General features: G+C 45.8%; 2 pseudogenes; both read right to left on the reverse strand.

Annotated features, from left to right (window-relative positions):
• Nucleotides 1–247: 247 nt before the first annotated feature.
• Nucleotides 248–3,798, reverse strand: LOC123076602 (G-type lectin S-receptor-like serine/threonine-protein kinase RKS1; annotated as a pseudogene).
• A 12,955-nt stretch (nucleotides 3,799–16,753) lies between these two features.
• On the reverse strand, nucleotides 16,754–18,515 carry LOC123080758 (GPI-anchored protein LLG1-like; annotated as a pseudogene).
• Nucleotides 18,516–19,220: the final 705 nt, after the last annotated feature.

A 19,220-nucleotide genomic window follows, 5' to 3' on the forward strand; every position in this document is an offset into this window, starting at 1 on the left:
TTGGTGCAAACTTCGCCGGTGCATCCAAACCCCGTGATACGATATGCTCTATCACACATAATTAAGCCTCCTTATATCTTCCTCAAAACAGCCACCATACCTACCTATTATGGCATTTCCATAGCCATTCCGAGATATATTGTCATGCAACTTTCCACCGCTCCGTTTATTATGACACGCTCTATCATTGTCATATTGCTTTGCATGATCATGTATCTTTGATTAACAACCAAAGCAAAGTGCTCAACTACCTGCCAACTGGCTCCTCAGTGATGGTCACGCGCTGCATGGAACACTAGCCGATTCATCTTCCTTAGATGCTGTTGGGTTGAAGTATGCCGGATGGTTAGGCTCCGGAAGAACAACACTCTCGCTGTTTAGCATCGTGCCAACGTTTGACATGGTCGGTCGATCGTCTGCATGCTCTTGTACGCACATTAGTGCAATGTTAATGTACCTCGTAGCCTCCGCCGCATGGACCTCACTAGCAATCGATGCTTCTACAAGCTCAAGACAACGTCCACCTTCCCATAGTTGCCATGACTGCAGAAAGTTTATCATCACATAGATGATATAGGAATTGATGGTTGTGTGCATCGCTCGATGCAGTAGCAGGGGGTGTCAACCTCCTTATGGAATATATATATATATATATATATTAGTGTGCAAGGGTTTGTGGGATGCTCACATATCCAAGGAGGTTAACAAAGTCTTCATGCCCATGGAAACCAGTATTCCTTTTTCCACTAAGAATCTCGAGAAGTAACACACCAAAGCTGAATACGTCAGATTTGACCGAGTAAATCCCTTGAGATGCATACTCCGGAGACATATAACCACTGCAACGAGTTGGAATCACAAGTAAAGTATTATATCAAAATTTAAAGGTTGATGCATCAGATGATTAACGGTATACTAATTGATTGTGTTATATTCTTACTGTGTTCCCATCACCCTCTCTGTGCTTCCTTCAGTATAATTGGAGCTGAATGTTTTTGCTAGCCCAAAGTCAGAAATTTTAGGATTCATGTCCAGGTGTAAGAGAATGTTGCTGGCTTTAAGATCTCTGTGTATGATACGCAACCGCAAGTGCTTGTGGAGATACATAAGACCTTGGGCTATCCCTTCAATTATCACACGTCTTTTACTCCAATCAACCAAAGTTATTCTGCTTTCATCTGTACATTAGAGAGTGCACTTTGTAGTATGGACGAATCTCAGTCCAAAATATGGCTAAATTGAAATGTGCATACCACATATAAAGAAGTCCAAGCTCTTATTTGCCAAATATTCGTACACCAAAAGTTTTTCGTCTCCCTGAATGCAACATCCCATGAGCTTGACCAAATTATTGTGTTGTAGTTTTGCAGCAAGTTCCACTTCATTTTTAAATTCTCTGAAACCCTGTCCTGAATGTGAGGCAAGCCTTTTAACTGCAATTTCCATTCCATCTGGTAATTGGCCCTGGAAGTATGTACAAAACTGTAGGTATTATTTTGTACTGAAATATTAGATAATTGATTTCATGCTCCATGAAAAAAGGAACTTTATGATATACAACAGCATCACATATCCAATACATGGCCTTAATATTCCATTTTAGTGCAGTACTTATATTTCCTTATGAGTTTAAGTCCACCGTCTAATAGGGGAAAATAACTATGTGTATCAATAGTTTCATATTTTTTTTCCTTTCTAGATTAAGGCTCCGTATAAGGTTACTTATGCTAATCATATTTGGTTGACATACATTTATAAAAGACTAACCCCGCGTCGCCCATGTCCAGGTCGACACGGGGGCAACCCACGCAACTGCCTCCGCTCCTTGCATCGCTATTCCCCGGCCGCGCCGCCATCGGAGGATGCCGTCGGGCAAAGCCCGCGCGGCAGACGGCGGCGGCGGGGCGCTTCGTCGCGTCTACTTCGATCTGGGGGCGGCAGATCCTGGTGGCGCGACGTCTTGGGCAGGGTTTGCGGCGGATCCTCTTACGGCGGCGCTCGGATGGCGGCCGGCGCTGCGGCGGCTCGTTGCCTTGGTCACGCAGGGGCAGCCACTCTCCTGTGCTACCTTTGGTGGCCGTCCCAATGTGGTCGTCGGGCGGCTGCGAGGTCAGCGATTGGATCTGATGTCCGGCACCTGCAGTCTGGTGCCAGCCATGGTTGACCCGGACGTGGTTTCCTAATTCAGATCTGAATGTCCCGGATGGTGACGGCTGCAGATTGTACTGCAGTGATCTTCTTTGGCTCCACGATGAGGATGATCACCGAAAGATCTACAGGAGGGTTCATCTCTCCAGATCTGATGATGGACTTCGACGGTGGGATGCAAACTATGGACAAAGACTTGACGCACAGGGATGGTTGTGCAACGGCGGTGATCGCTCATCGCATGTAGTTGTCGAGATCGTGAAAAAGTGGTGATGACAACACGAGTGACTTCAGTGGTGTGCTACGGGCACCCAGACTCGAGATCCGAGGTGAAATCTTAGGATTGCCCGAGTTGGTTATGCCTGGCAATGGCGACGTTGTTTTGCATCGTTACCTTGTTGAAGGCATTGCTTGGATTCTCTTTGACTGATTCTTCAGGGTGAAAACCTAAATTCTGACCTTAGTGGTTGGATCCGGTGACGGCGATGTCTGAATGTCGCTCCATTCCTGAAGGCGTTGTTGTTGAAAAACTTCGTCGTCCGCGTGGTGTCATGAAATAGTTGGTGTGGATATGGTCATTTCTATAGTTCGCCGGTCACGTGTTTGATTGCTTTGGGATTTTTTTCCTTTTTCTTGCCTAGATATAGCTTCGGTCTTTTATGACTTTGCTACTTGTCGGCGTGTTTTTGTGTGTGTTGGTGTTGGCCGTGTGCATCCTAGCTATGCAGAGGCCGGATATATGCTCATAGTGTTTGTATCCTCTTGATGCTTCATTTTGAGACAATAAAGTCCATCCTTTATCGTAAAAACATTTATAGACATGGATTTTGGGCTACATATACGTTTATCAAGCAACAACATGTATATATAGTTTTCATTATGAGGCTTCAATAATATAATTGAAAGCATGCGATCTCTGCCTTCTTACATTGTAGAAGATGAATGATATGATAACTTACATTGTAGATATTGAAACTTATACAGATAGTTTTCCAACGTAGCATAAAAAAACTAGGCACATCACAGCACAATTCGTTATAGATTGGGCTACGGTAACTGTAAATAGCGCTACTATAAATATACGTGAATGTGATTTACGCGTGCATGCATTTATGTATTGCTAGTAGCTAGCTAAATCTTAGATTTATTTAAGCTAATCATGATTTAATATGATCTTTAGGAATGAACATACTATTTACAAGACAACACATTTACCTTGTAGACAGGGCCAAAACCACCTTGCCCAAGTTGGGCTTCTTTGGAGAAGTTGTTTGTAGCATGCAATATCTCAGAGAAGTCAAACAGAGTGAACTCTGAACTATTCTCATCCAATCTCCAAACATATGGGTATTCTTCCGGCTTATTCATGGCAGCTTGATGGTGTAAGTTTACCTTTCCTATAGTGATAGGACACACAAATATACAATCTTAATCTGGAGCTCAAACCTAAAGGCTGACTACATAAGAAATAATAGTTTTTCTTTTTAGAGGAATGTTTTAGTGAATGAATCATGATTAAAACAAACCTTTTCTTCGTCTTCTCATCCATACAACAGCACAAATAAAGCACATGAGTATTGACAGTAATGGAGCTGCCACAGCAATAATCCGCAGCGCCCTCTGACGTGAGTTGCGTCCTAGGACAAACATGAATTCATATATAATTGTCCTATACAAGTGAAAACAGATTTATTTGGTGATTGAGATGATGACCAATCTGTGGTTGGTTGTGGATCATCTCACTCGACCAGACTTCACCAATTTAATATTTGTCCTCCCCATTTCAAATGGAAACTTCACCTATTGGATTGACCTTTGAACTATTCAGATTGTAGGATCTTTCCCCCATCAATAGAAATATTTTTATTTTATTTTATTTACATAACTTATTTCACTAGTAGGAAAAGGGGCTTTTACCCCGGTTCATAAGGGCCTTTAGTCCCGGTTATGGAACCGGGACTAAAGGGTCGTTACTAATGCCCTAGCCCTTTAGTCCCGGTTCTTACACGAATCGGGACTAAAGGCCGTCCACGTGGCCGGTGCGGGGAGCCCAGGCAGGAGGGCCTTTGGTCCCGGTTGGTGCCACCGACCGGGACCAATAGGCATCCACGCGTCAGCACCTGGCAGGAGCTGAGGTTTTTGTTTTTTTTGAAAGGGGGTGGTTTAGGGGTTTTGGGGGTTAATTTAGGTGTTTCATATATTGTGTTAGCTAGCTAATTAATAGAGAGAAGTGTCCTCTCTTATCTCCGTGCTTGGTCGACGCTACGTACTATATACGTATGGAGAGGAGTAGACACGCTAGCTAGTAATCAATTGAAGGAAACAGAAGATCGTCATGAACATATGCATACAGAGAGAAGTGATATCGACCACCTCTCCTTCTCCGAGATATTGGTCGAACAACAAGTTCTCGTATATCTATCCGACACTACCGGCTACATATATACAATAATTATCTCTTACAATAGAATCTCCTAATTATATTGTAGGAACACAGGGTCCACATAGTATTCTCCGTTTTCAGCGATCACGTGGTCAAGGAAGAATGCCGCCAATTCCTCTTGAATTCCTCGCATACGATCTTCTGCTAGGAGTTCATCCCGCATCCGAAAGATCTAATTTGAAGAAGGGGGTCAATACATATATATATGAATAAATGAAACTCAACACAAATGATGGTAATAAAATAAAATTGTGAATATTATTGCTTACGCACTTCATATTGTTCTTCAGTGTAGCCCCACTCACAGGTATGGTAGCGGATGGACTCGCAAACGTAGTATCCACAGTAATTATTCCCGGTTTCCTGCCACAACCACTTTACAAGAAATAGAGGTCAATCAAACTGATAAGCAAGCATGCTAAATGGTATTGATGAAACTACCGCTTGAATCACTAGGAGATGCGCGGAACATGCTACTATAGTACTTACTTTCGGGTGATTAAATTGCAGCTTCTTCGGCAGTCCCGGAGCTTTTGAGGTGAATTTTCTCCAAACCCTGTCAGACAAAGAAAACAATTACTTGATATCAGGAAATGAACAAAGTTGCTGATATAATGGATAATGATCGATTTAACTTACTTCTGGAGCATTTGAGTCATGTTCGCATAGTCCTGGGGATCTTTTCGTCTCGAGTCTAAGACGGTTACTACTCCCGGCTCAAGCTTAATCTCTAGGAGAATATAGTGGAAGCTGCGCATGCATGCATAAGTCATCAATTACATTACCATAACCTGGACTAATAAGGGAAACCGAATATGCACAAGACAGTAACACTCACTTGAAGTTGTAAGGAAAGAGTATTATATCTTTGTTTTGATTTAATACCAACGATTGTAGCAAGTTGGCCCCGGCTTCTTTGGGATGTTTTTCAACCGTATATGCATCTATGAGATTTGTGTTAATGAACCCAATATCACCGATTTGTCTTTTCTTCAATTCGGCGATCTTCAATCTGCATAATATAGTGAGGATAAGTATAAATACATGCAATGAAAGAGCTGACCTATATAGAGAGACTTAATGACAGAAGTAGTACTACTTACAGACAGTAGCAAGTGATCGTTGTTTTATCGAGGGCCTTTTGATTGTAAAACTGGAACAAATCCTCAAATGGAACATTCAGCAGTTCAATTCCAACGAGGTCATGCTCCGGTTTAACTCTCAGCGTCAAAGTACTCATCCCATCAGACTCTCTGCAGGTTTTCATGTACCAATCATGTAGTCTTCGCATCATCGTGCTTAGAGATCTGACATCTTTGACGAGAGGCTTCCCGTAATGGTATTTGTGTTCGTCCACCTCCATGATTTCATAATGTACATCGTCGGGCAGGTAATCTCCAAGATTGCTATAACCGGGCACCATACTCGGATCATTAGCGACGATGTCTTTTGACACCTTGAGCGGGGGGCACGATTGGTTCGCTTGTTTGCCGAGCTGGGCAATTTTTTTCCCAGCTCGTCGTTCTTTCATCCTTTTATCACTGACAGTACTTCCCGACCGCTCCGCTTCGACATATGTCTTTGCAAGAACGCGCTCATAGTTGCCTCTCGGCGGAGACTTTGGTGGTTTTGTCAGGGCAGCCAGAGTGCGCTTTGCTTTCACCGGATCTACCTTCTCCTCCGGAGGTGGATGTTTCTTTGCTTTCACCCCTTCAAAGAAGTTCTTCACTTCGGCTCGCACGATCTTCGCGTTCTCCTCCTCGGTCCTCTCATATGGTAACTTCTCTGGAGTCTTCAGAGAAGGACCGAATCTGTATTGCCTCCCGCCTCTGGCAGCTGTACTGCTAGACGCCGGCAGAGCAGACGGAGCGGCTGCGGCTGTCTTCTTTCCTTGCTTACGAGGCGTAGGAGAAGGACTACGACGCGCCGGAGCAGCCGCAGCGGCGGCGGGTCTCTTCCGCCCTTGCTGACGAGGCGGAGAAGGAGGAGGCTGACTGCTCTGGCGCGCCGGCGCTGGCGGAGAAGGAGGCGGAGTGCCGCCACGCGCCGGAGAAGGAGGCGGAGTGCCGCCACGCGCCGGAGAAGGAGGCTGAGTGCCCTGATCACTCGCCGGAGGAGGAGGCGGAGGAGGAGGCGGAGTGCCCTTACTCGCCGGAGCCGTCCAGTTCGGAAGCTTGATGAGCTCCTTCCGCCATAGGCATGGAGTCTTCAGAGCTAAACCCAGCCGAGTCTCCCCTTCACCGGTAGGGTGGTCAAGCTGGAGGTCCTCAAATCCCTCCGTTATTTCATCCACCATCACCCTAGCATATCCTTCTGGAATCGGCCGGGAGTGGTAGGTTGCGCCGGGTTCAGTAGGTAAAACAGAGCCAACAGCCGCCTTGACTTTCAAGTTCTGCCATTTCGCCATAAGGTGGCAATGTTGAGACTCCATGATAGCATCCACGGGGTAGCTAGTAGGAGCCGCATGCTCCAGCTGAGGCAGCTCGGTGGAAGCCACGCTGCTTCTCCGCTGAGATGGCGGTGTAGCTTGGGGGGCAGTTTCGGCATCTCGATTGCCGTCTCGTTCCTCTAGCGCTTGAACCCTTTCGTGCAGCTTATGAATTTGGATCTGCTCCACTTTTTTCCTCCTCTCCTGGGTTTTGTAACCGCCCGCGTCCGGAAAACCAGCCTTCCACGGAACGGAGCCTGGCGTGCCTCGTGTCCGTCCAGGGTGCTCAGGATTCCCGAGGGCCATTGTGAGCTCGTCGTTCTCTCTGTCTGGAACGAACGTCCCTTGCTGCGCTGCATCGATATAGTGCTTAAGCTTCTTGACGGGTATTGCAAGTTGCTCGTCCGTCCAACGACACCTCCCTGATACAGGGTCCAAGGTTCCGCTAGCCCCGAAGAACCAAGTCCGGCAACGGTCTGGCTAGTTCATTGTCTCTGGTTCGATCCCTTTATCAAGCAGATCCCTCTCAGACTTGGCCCACTTAGGCCGGGCTTTGAGGTAGCCACCTGACCCCGTGCGATGGTGAAGCTTCTTCTTTGCAGAATTCTTCTTGTTTGTCGCTGACATCTTCTTACTCTTTTCCGATGTCTTGTGGGCCACAAATTCGGGCCAGTGATCTCTGATCTTCTCATACCGGCCGATGAATTCTGGTGTCTCTTCTTTGTCGACAAAGGTTTTCAGCTCATTCTTCCACCTCCTGAATAGGTCTTCCATCTTCTTAAGAGCATGAGACTTGATTAATTGCTCTATAACTGGCTTCTCCGGATCCTCCTCTGGCGGTAGGGTGAAATTTGCCTTCAGCTCAGTCCAAAGATCATCTTTCTGCATATCATTGACATAAGACACCTCAGGGTCTTCCTTCTTAGGCTTATACCATTGGTGGATGCTGATCGGGATCTTGTCCCTAACTAGAACCCCGCACTGAGCAGCAAAAGCATCCTTTGTCCGGAGGGGTTCAATCGGTTGGCCGTCGCGCGCGATTGCTGTGATCTCAAACCTTTCATCCGAGCGCAACTTTCTCTTCGGGCCTCGTCTCTTTACCGCAGTTGTGCTCGATCCGGAGGGCTAGAACAAAGAAGAAAGACGAGTGTTAATTAATATGTGTACATACCAAAACAATGAATGCATCAATTAGCTAGTCAGCACAGGCTTAACTAATATATTTACCTGGCCGGACTCTGTTCGGTCAGCGGAGCCGTCACCACGGGCTCCTTCTTGCACCAGCATTGGGTCACCGTCATGTCTTTCCTCCTCCACTCTTCGATCACCGTAGCCTGCTTCTTCACCCTATTCTTCCAGACCATCATTGTCGTTAAGATACGACAAGATATCACCTCCGGCTAAGATTATGTCCCCAACACCTCTTCTGCTTGCTCATCTCGTCCGTGCTCCATTGTTTCTACAAATATTACAACATGGCAATTATTACACAAACATGATAGCAGGTGGATATATTAGTGCAAACCTAAACCTAGCTTATTCCGGGTTTGGGGTGGCCTAGGCAATGCTTCAAGGGTAGGGGCGCGGCGGGAGGGGGTAGGAGACCGACATCGTTTTTTTCTAGGGTTTGGGTGTCCTCGAGAGTTTTGGTCGAGCGAGAGGGCCGGGGGGTGCTCCCGTGGTATAAGTTATCACGGTCGAGAGGGGGTATACATATCGACCGTCCATCATGTCGAAGTTATCTGGGAGGGAGTTATATATATCGACAACGATGACATACATACACGGGAAAATAATGTTATCGGGGAGGGGGTATATCGCCCCCCCCCCCACGTGTTGAAGTTATCGGGAGGGGGTTTTATATCGACAACGACGACATACATACACGGGAAAATAATGTTATCGAGGAGGGGGTATATCGACCCCCCTCATGTTGAAGTTATCCCCCCTCGTGTTGAAGTTATCGGGAGGGGGTAATATCGACAACGACAACATACATACACGGGAAAATAATGTTATCGGGGAGGGGGTATATCGACCCCCCCACGTGCTGAAGTTATCAGGAGGGGGTTATATCGCCAACGACGACATATATACACGGGAAAATAATGTTATCGGGGAGGGGGTATATCGACGCCCCCTCGTGTTGAAGTTATCCCCCTCGTGTTGAAGTTATCGGGAGGGGTATATATCGACGACGACAGACCCGATAAAACATAAGAAAACGAAGAAGAAATAAAAAGAGGAGAAGAAGAAAGGAATAGAGGAGAGGATTGAAGAAAAAAAAGAAGAAAAAAAAGAGGAGAAGAAGAAAGGAATAGAGGAGAAGAAGAAAAAATAGAAAATATTCTATTTTTTCTTCTTCTCCTCTATTCCTTTCTTCTTCTCCTCTTCTTTTTCTTCTTTTTTCCTCTTCTTATTTATTTCTCCTCTTCTTCCTCTCCTCTTCTTCTTTCCTTCCTGTTCTTATTTTCTTCTTTCCTATCCTTCTTTTTCTTCTTCTTCCCTTCCTAGCTAGATATATAAAACTTTTCTAAAATTGTAACTTTTGCATATATAAAACTTTTCCATGTGGATCATCATTTCTCATATATATCGAATATATATCCATTGTCATATATAAAAACTTTCTATATATGAACAAAAAACTTTCTATGAACAAAAAAACATTTTTGACATATATATTCATACATTTTGAACATCTACATACCTACAAAATTTTTTTTGTTCACATATACATTATAGCCACATACACATATACATCACATATGAACAAAAAAATTAAACTAATAAAAATAAAAAACATATAGCCACATATGAACAAAAACATATAGCCACATACATACACATATACATTATATATATATATATATATGATAAAAAACAATTAACTAATAAAAAAACAGAGCCGGGGCGGCGGCTCTCACAGCGGGGGCGGCTAGGACGATGGCGACGGTGGGGGCGGCGAGGGCGCCGGCGCGCGGGGGCGGGACGGGGCGGGGGCGGCGAGGGCACCGGCGAGCACGCGCGGGCCGGGCAGGGGGGCTCGGGGCGCCGAGGCGGCACGCGCGAGCAGGGGAGCACGAGGCGGGGCGGCGCGTGGGGGCAGGGCGACGGCGACGAGCACCGGGCGGCGACCCATCGAGGCAAGGGCGCGGGGCGACGGCGACGAGGAGCGGGCGGCGACGGCGAGCACGGGCAGCCTGGTGGCATCGGGGGCAACTGGCGAGGTAGCTGAAAATTTCCCAAGTGTTGCATTATACAGGCACACCTTTGGTCCCGGTTGGTGGCACCAACCGGGACCAATGCCACCCTTTAGTCCCGGTTGGTGCCACCAACCGGGACCAAAGGTCCCTTTTCAGCAGCCCAAAGGGCGGGAAGCGGCGGCCTTTGGTCCCGGTTGGTGCCACCAACCGGGACCAAAGGCCTTGCGCTGCCCGCGGCCAAAAGTTTAGTCCCACCTCGCTAGTTGAGAGGGGCTCGGAGTGGTTTATAAGCCCCACTGCGGCTGCCCTCTCGAGCTCCTCTCAAATGCAGGCTTACGGGCCTAATATCACACTGTGCTATTTGTGGGCCAATTGGGCCTTCTGCGGGCCTGAATCCTGGCCCAGGTTGGGTTTCTAGTCGTATTCAGGCCGTTGTAGCCCAATAGGTGGCAGTTTTTAAAAAAAAATCCAGTTTTTTGGTTCTGTTTTTTGCATTATTTATTTTCTTTTGTTTTTTGCTTTATTTTTTAATTCTTTTTGCTTTTAGGTCAGCAAAATTATAAACTGTCTGTTAGTGCCATTAGTTTTAGAAAACCTATAAACTTTCTATTAGTGCCATTAGTTCTGTATGAAAATTCTTTTTGCTGTATTTAGTTTTTTTGTTTTCTTTTTTGCTATATTTATTTTGTTTTGTTTCTACTTACAACAAAAAACTTATTTATTTTACTTTATTTTGTTTCTAATTACTTATTTATTTTACTTTATGATAATTCTTTCTGCTATTAAAGTTTTTATCAAAAAAAGTTCTTTATGAAAATTCTTTTTGCTTTTAATGATTAAAAATAAAAAAGAGGCGCAATGCGCGTTGATTTGCTTCAAGCCTTTCGGAATAGTGTAGACTGCACTGCATATAGCTTGATGCAGTCTGCCTTATTCCTCAAGGCTTGAAGCTAAGCAACGTGAGCATTGCGCCTCTTCTTCATCGTCTCTACACTCAGGGCTTATAAACCGCTCCTAGTGCCTCTCAGCTAGCGAGGTGGGACTAAAAAACTGCTTAGCTAGTAAGAAACTCTAGTACCGGTTCGTGCCACGAACAGGTACTAAAGGTGCTCGTGGGGCCACAGCCTCATTAGTACCGGTTCGTGGCACCAACAGGGACCAAAGGGTGGAATTGGTCCCGGTTCGTGCCACCAACCGGGACCAATGGCCTTGCACAGCGGCGTGGTGGTGAGTTTAGTCCCACCTCGCTAGCTAAGAGAGAGCCGCACCTGTTTATAAGGTGCGGTGCGCCTGAGCTGTCGAGCTCCTCTCTAAAGCAGGCTTACGGGCCTAACCTCTCTGTACATGCCTGTGGGCCTACTGGGCCTTCTGCGGGCCTGAATCCTGGCCCATGGATGGGTTCCTAATCGTATTCAGGCCGTGGTGGCCCAGTAGGTGGCATAATTTTTAATTTTTGGCCTGTTATTTTTCATGCATTTACTAATTATTTTGAGCTATAAGACCCTGAAATTGAAAAGCATTTCAAATGAACTCTGAAAAGGTTGAAAGTTGGCATGGTATCATCATTTCATCCACATAGCATGTGCAAGAAAGTTGAGAGGGTTACGGCAAAAACTAGATGCACTTCTTGTACAAAACGGACAATGGTATCATACTCGTCTATTACAAAGTTGGCATGGTATCATCATAATAGTTGCGGGAGAAAGTCTTCACTTTTTCTTCGCTTGTGTCATTTGCTTATTGCGCCGTAACCATGGATAATCTTCATCGTTTATCAGGATGCTTGGGTCCGCCTTGACTTTGAAGGGAGGAATTTCATGAAACTTTTCATAATCTTCAGACATGTCTGTCTTGCCCTCCACTCCCACAATGTCCCTTTTTCCTGAAAGAACTATGTGCCGCTTTGGCTCATCGTATGATGTATTCGCTTCCTTATCTTTTCTTTTCCTCGGTCTGGTAGACATGTCCTTCACATAGATAACCTGTGCCACATCATTGGCTAGGACGAACGATTCGTCAGTGCACCCAAGATTGTTCAGATCCACTGTTGTCATTCCGTACTGTGGGTCTACCTGTACCCCACCTCCTGACAGATTGACCCATTTGCACTTAAACAAAGGGACCTTAAAATCATGTCCGTAGTCAAGTTCCCATATGTCCATTATGTAACCATAATATGTGTCCTTTCCCCTCTCGGTTGCTGCATCAAAGCGGACACCGCTGTTTTGGTTGGTGCTCTTTTGATCTTGGGCGATCGTGTAAAATGTATTCCCATTTATCTTGTATCCTTTGTAAGTCAATACAGTCGAAGATGGTCCCCTGGACAACGAGTACAACTCATCACAAACAGTGGTGTCACCTCTCAGACGTGTTTCCAACCAACTGCTGAAAGTCCTGATGTGTTCACATGTAATCCAGTCGTCACACTGCTCCGGGCGTTTGGAGCGCAGACTGTTCTTGTGTTCATCGACATACGGGGTCACCAAGGTAGAGTTCTGTAGAACTGTGTGGTGTGCTTGAGACCAAGAATATCCGTCCCTGCATATTATTGAGTCCCCCCCTCCAAGCGTGCCTTTTCCAGTCAGTCTCCCCTCATACCGCGATTTAGGGAGACCTATCTTCTTAAGGCCAGGAATGAAGTCAACACAAAACACAATGACATCCTCTGTTTGATGGCCCATGGAGATGCTTCCTTCTGGCCTAGCGCGGTTACGGACATATTTCTTTAGGACTCCCATGAACCTCTCAAAGGGGAACATATTGTGTAGAAATACGGGCCCCAGAATGACAATCTCGTCGACTAGATGAACTAGGATGTGCGTCATGATATTGAAGAAGGATGGTGGGAACACCAGCTCGAAACTGACAAGACATTGCGCCACATCACTCCTTAGCCTTGGTATGATTTCTGGATCGATCACCTTCTAAGAGATTGCATTGAGGAATGCACATAGCTTCACAATGGCTAATCGGACGTTTTCCGGTAGAAGCCCCCTCAATGCAACCGGAAGCAATTGCGTCATAATCACGTGGCAGTCATGAGACTTTAGGTTCTGGAACTTTTTCTCTGGCATATTTATTATTCCCTTTATATTCGACGAGAAGCCAGTCGGGACCTTCATACTGAGCAGGCATTCAAAGAAGATTTCTTTCTCTTCTTTCGTAAGAGCGTAGCTGGCAGGACGTTCATACTGCTTCGGAGGCATGCCGTCTTTTTCGTGCAAACATTGCAGGTCCTCCCGTGCCTCAGGTGTATCTTTTGTCTTCCCATACACGCCCAAGAAGCCTAGCAGGTTCACGCAAAGGTTCTTCGTCACGTGCATCACGTTGATTGAAGAGCGGACCTCTAGCTCTTTCCAGTATGGTAGGTCCCAAAATATAGATTTCTTCTTCCACATGGGTGCGTGTCCCTCAGCGTCATTCGGAACAGCTAGTCCGCCGGGACCCTTTCCAAAGATTACGTGTAAATCATTGACCATAGCAAGTACGTGATCACCGGTACGCATGGCGGGCTTCTTCCGGTGATCTGCCTCGCCTTTGAAATGCTTGCCTTTCTTTCGACATTGATGGTTGGTCAGAAGAAATCGACGATGGCCCAGATACACATTCTTGCTGCTTTTGTCCAGGTATATACTTTCAGCGTCATCTAAACAGTGCGTGCATGCGTGGTACCCCTTGTTTGTCTGTCCTGAAAGGTTACTGAGAGCGGGCCAATCGTTGATGGTTACAAACATCAATGCGTGCAGGTTAAATTCCTCCTGTTTGTGCTCATCCCACGTACGTACACCGTTTCCATTCCACAGTTGTAAAAGTTCTTCAACTAATGGCCTTAGGTACACATCAATGTCGTTGCCGGGTTGCTTAGGGCCTTGGATGAGAACTGGCATCATAATGAACTTCCGCTTCATGCACATCCAAGGAGGAAGGTTATACATACATAGAGTCACGGGCCAGGTGTTGTGATTGCTGCTCTGCTCCCCGAAAGGATTAATGCCATCTGCGCTTAAACCAAACCATACGTTCCTTGGGTCAGTTGCAAACTCAGCCCAGTACTTTCTCTCGATTTTTCTCCACTACGACCCGTCAGCGGGTGCTCTCAACTTCCCGTCTTTCTTACGGTCCTCACTGTGCCATCGCATCAACTTGGCATGCTCTTCGTTTCTGAACAGACGTTTCAACCGTGGTATTATAGGAGCATACCACATCACCTTCGCAGGAACCCTCTTCCTGGGGGGGCTCACCGTCAACATCACCAGGGTCATCTCGTCTGATCTTATACCGCAATGCACCGCATACCGGGCATGCGTTCAGATCCTTGTACGCACCGCGGTAGAGGATGCAGTCATTAGGGCATGCATGTATCTTCTGCACCTCCAATCCTAGAGGGCATACGACCTTCTTTGCTGCGTATGTACTGTCGGGCAATTCGTTATCCTTTGGAAGCTTCTTCTTCAATATTTTCAATAGCTTCTCAAATCCTTTGTCAGGCACAGCATTCTCTGCCTTCCACTGCAGCAATTCCAGTACGGTACCGAGCTTTGTGTTGCCATCTTCGCAATTGGGGTACAACCCTTTTTTGTGATCCTCTAACATGCGATCGAACTTCAGCTTCTCCTTTTGACTTTCGCATTGCGTCCTTGCATCGACAATGACCCAGCGGAGATCATCATCATCGGGCACTGGTTCCTCTTGATCTTCAGCAGCTTCCCCCCTTGCAGCATCATTGGGCACATCGTCTGGTTCCTCTTGATCTTCAGCAGCTTCCCCCGTTGCAGCATCACCGTATTCAGGGGGCACATAGTTGTCATCGTCCTCTTCTTCTTCGCCGTCTTTCATCATAACCCCCATTTCTCCGTGCCTCGTCCAAACATTATAGTGTGGCATGAAACCCTTGTAAAGCAGGTGGGTGTGAAGGATTTTCCGGTCAGAGTAAGACTTCGTATTCCTACATGTAGGGCATGGACAACACATAAAACCATTCTGCTTGTTTGCCTCAGCCACTTCGAGAAAATCATGCACGCCCTTAATGTACTCGGAGGTGTGTCTGTCACCGTACATCCATTGCCGGTTCATCTGCGTGCATTATATAATTAAGTGTGTCAAAAACCATTACAGAACATCATGAATAGATAATTAAGTGACCAAATTAAGAGAAGTTCATCATCACATTAGAACCAAAGTACATACATAGTTCTCATCTAACAACATATATATATATATAGCTCTCCAGAGCATCTAATTAATTAAACCATACATTGAAACTATGTAAAACATTTCAATGCGAAAACAAATGCGATCATAATCGCAACCAAGGTAACAATTGATCCAACGACATAATGATACCAAGCCTCGGTATGAATGGCATATTTTCTAATCTTTCTAATCTTCAAGTGCATTGCATCCATCTTGATCTTGTGATCATCGACGACATCCGCAACATGCAACTCCAATATCATCTTCTCCTTCTCAATTTTTTTTATTTTTTCCTTCAAGTAATTGTTTTCTTCTTCAACTAAATTTAACCTCTCGACAATAGGGTCGGTTAGAATTTCCGGTTCAACCACCTCCTAGATAAATAAAATCTATGTCACGTTGGTCGGTATATTTGTCATAAATAATAAATGAACCAAATAGTTATAAAGATAATATATACCACATCCGAATCATAGACAGGACGAGGGCCGACGGGGGCGGATACCAAAACCATCGCACTATATAATAAGAAGGAATAATAAAAGTAACAAAATTAGACAAGTATCTGTCTGAAGTAAGAATTTTTCTTTCTTTCAGAAAGAAGATAAGAACAAGAGGCTCACCACGGTGGTGCTGGCGACGAGATCGGCGCGGGCGATCGACGGCGGTGAAGACGGGGATGGGACGTGACGGACCGCTAAATCTAGACAAATCTAGGGGAAAATGGAGCTCGGAGGTCGAGTTTCGAGAGAAGAAAGATTAACTAGTGTGGCTCAGACATGTCATCGAACACCTCATGTGCATAGGAGGTGAGCTAGAGCACCCAAATGCCCTCACCTCACCGGCTAGAAAAAACAAAGCACTGTGGAGTGCTCTGCCGTGGCGATGGGGTATATATAGGCAACTCATTTGTCCCGGTTCGTGGCTGGAACCGGGACTAAAGCCCAGCCATCTGTCCCGGTTCATGCCAAGAACCGGGACCAATGGTTGTGGGCCAGGAGCGAGGCCCATTAGTCCCGGTTCGTGCCTCGAACCGAGACAAATGGTTCCATACGAACCGGGACCAATGCCCACGAGGCCCCGGCCGGCCCCCTGGGCTCACGAACCGGGACGAATGCCCCCATGGGTCCCGGTTCGTGACTGAACCGGGACTAATGGGCTTGCCATGCCTGAACGAAAGCCCTGTTTTCTACTAGTGTTTGTTCTACTTGTTCCTTTTTTTTCATTGACATACCACAGTTTTTCTACTTATTTCTTCTAAATCATCTATTCCTATGCTCATGCTACTAGTATGAAAATGCTACCACGTACACAAGAAGCTCATTATCATAATGGTGGAAAAAAAAATCTAAGTATTGATTTTCCTTGTAAATGGAGACTACCACTGGGTACACTAAATCAGCTGCCATTTAAGATAATTTAGTCAATACAACTCTAATTTTCCAGCCCCTTCTAGTAGCATATATATCAATATAAGTTAGTTGAGAGCAAGGTATCACTCAATGGAAGAACAATGCTCCTAGTCCACACAATATAGCAATTAAAGAAGCTGAACTCCCTCGAGCTCGTTGCCCACCACTTGACACGCCGGTGTCTATCCTTGGGACGCCTTCGCAGGAAACCCCTTCCTCGCCTATGTGGCACTCATCGGTGAATAGGTCTTATGGGTACTTGCGAAAGAAGTTGATGCCGGATATCATTGTGTCTGCACAGTTAGTGCCCTTGTTGTTGATATACACAGCAAATGGGCATGCAAAATCCCTGAAAGCATCACAGCATTCCGTAGGAGGGTAATGTGGCCCTTTGCATCGGCTTATGATGATTGTGTAGTTCTGGTACTCAAAGTCCACAGGGCAGTCTGACAAGCATGGACATGAACAAATGGAAGCATGTCAGATGAACTCCTGACCATGGTGAGAAGCACTATGTGACAGATAGTGCACAATTTTTTTCTGAAACACGGTCCCTTAAGGCCCGGTTCATTCAAAAAGGTTGAAGAGATTGCCTAGTTAATTAACGGAAAACCGAGTTAAAACTGTCACAACATGCCAGCAAAAACAGGGCACTCCGAGCGACTTGTCAACCTATACACAAGAATGCACACATGCCGATAACCACTTATACTCTATATTCATATTTGAATTTGAGTGGAAATTTGAACAAGACGCCTAACTATCTGGACGTACATACAACAAGTTCCAACTGATGTATGGAAATCTATCGTTCAGGCCGGCCTAAGCCCGCCGTTGCAGCGTCAAAAAATAAATAAATAAATAAATGTATGGAATCTGAATTTTATAGTCCCAGCTTTAACATAGAACAAGGTTTGGTAGTTCACTGCCTAACTCTGTTTTCCAAGTCCAGAACATCACATCAGCCTCTCAATCCTAAACGCATATGAGCATAATCAAGAGGTTATATTAAGTCAACAAGAATGTTAGTTCAGTACCTTCAGTGTGCACCCCGTCATACGCAGCAATACTTTTTTTTTTGAAGGTAAACTTAACAAGAAGAAGAAAGGAAACTACGTACCTATCTGAAGCAAGCTCCTCCCCGTGGATCCGGTGCTGGCCTGGAAGACGGTGTCTGCTCAAGCAGCAAGAAAACAGAACGAAACCATCACAAATCCGCTGCAAGAAGCAAAATACTACGTACTCCAGTACGCAGCAAGGAGCACCGGAGCACGCAGGGATGACGGACCAGACATGAAGCGAGGCGCAGAGGCGGAGGCGGAGGCGGAGGCGAACCAGGCCAGGACGGCGGCAAGGAAGAGAGACAGGAACTGACCGACCAGCGCCATCGCTCGCTGCTGCTGCTTCTTCTTAACCGGAAGAGGGTGTCGCTCTTGGGGGCAGGGGGACGGAATTCTTGGCTCTAGCAACTAGGACGATGGCTGCCGAGACAGAGCGCGCATGGCAGCGCAGTGAGTATCGCGGTGGTACAGCCGCAGCCAATTATCTCTCGATGGAGCTGGAAATAGGCCAGATAAGGGAAGGAAGGCGCGGAATGGTCGAAGCTGGTCTGGTGCTCTGTTTTCACTCTGTTAGAAATGGTTGAAGACTCGAAGACTGGTGTATGGTGCCGGGCTACTGGAACATGCGCGCCAACCGTTTGAGCAACGCAGCTTTGGTGCCATAAAGGCACCTGCCCCGGGTAACTGACATGTGGACCCACGTGTCATAGACACAAAGGCAAATGCCTTAAGGCACCGAAGCATAGCCCGTCAAACTTGCCCACGCTGCTCTAGGCTCTGGCCCGTGGCCCTCTTCTGGTGGACCAGTCCTGGGTGCGGCTATGACAGCGTAATGTGTAGCCTCCAGCTGATCCTAAAATTAGACATCTATGTAAATAAGTAAGTATAATGTTAAATTGCAACCTATACCGAGATTGTTAAATAGGATATCAATTGATGGACGCGCATTTGGTGAACGTGGTTCCACGCGCACCCCTTATGAATAGTAACTAAAAAATACAAGAAAAAAAATAAAATCTGAATATTTTTTTGTAACATACATAGTCGACCAATATACTCGTGTATGAAGTTTCACATAGAAAACAATGTTCGATAATAGTATGGTCTCAATTGTATTTTTTCACTAAGAATATCACGGGTGTCAATACTTCACGTAGCTTCACACGTGAGTAGAATGGTCGTCCAGGTTTGATACCCCAAAATTTTAGATTTTTTATTTTTTCCTAATACTATTCACGTGAGTTCACACGGAACCATGTTCTCCTTTGAATTTTCGATCAATTGATCCCATAAAAACTTAAACAAATTGATCCTAAAATAGGATATCTA

Source organism: Triticum aestivum, chromosome 3D (assembly GCF_018294505.1).
Source record: "Triticum aestivum cultivar Chinese Spring chromosome 3D, IWGSC CS RefSeq v2.1, whole genome shotgun sequence".
In the NCBI taxonomy this organism is placed as follows: domain Eukaryota; kingdom Viridiplantae; phylum Streptophyta; class Magnoliopsida; order Poales; family Poaceae; genus Triticum; species Triticum aestivum.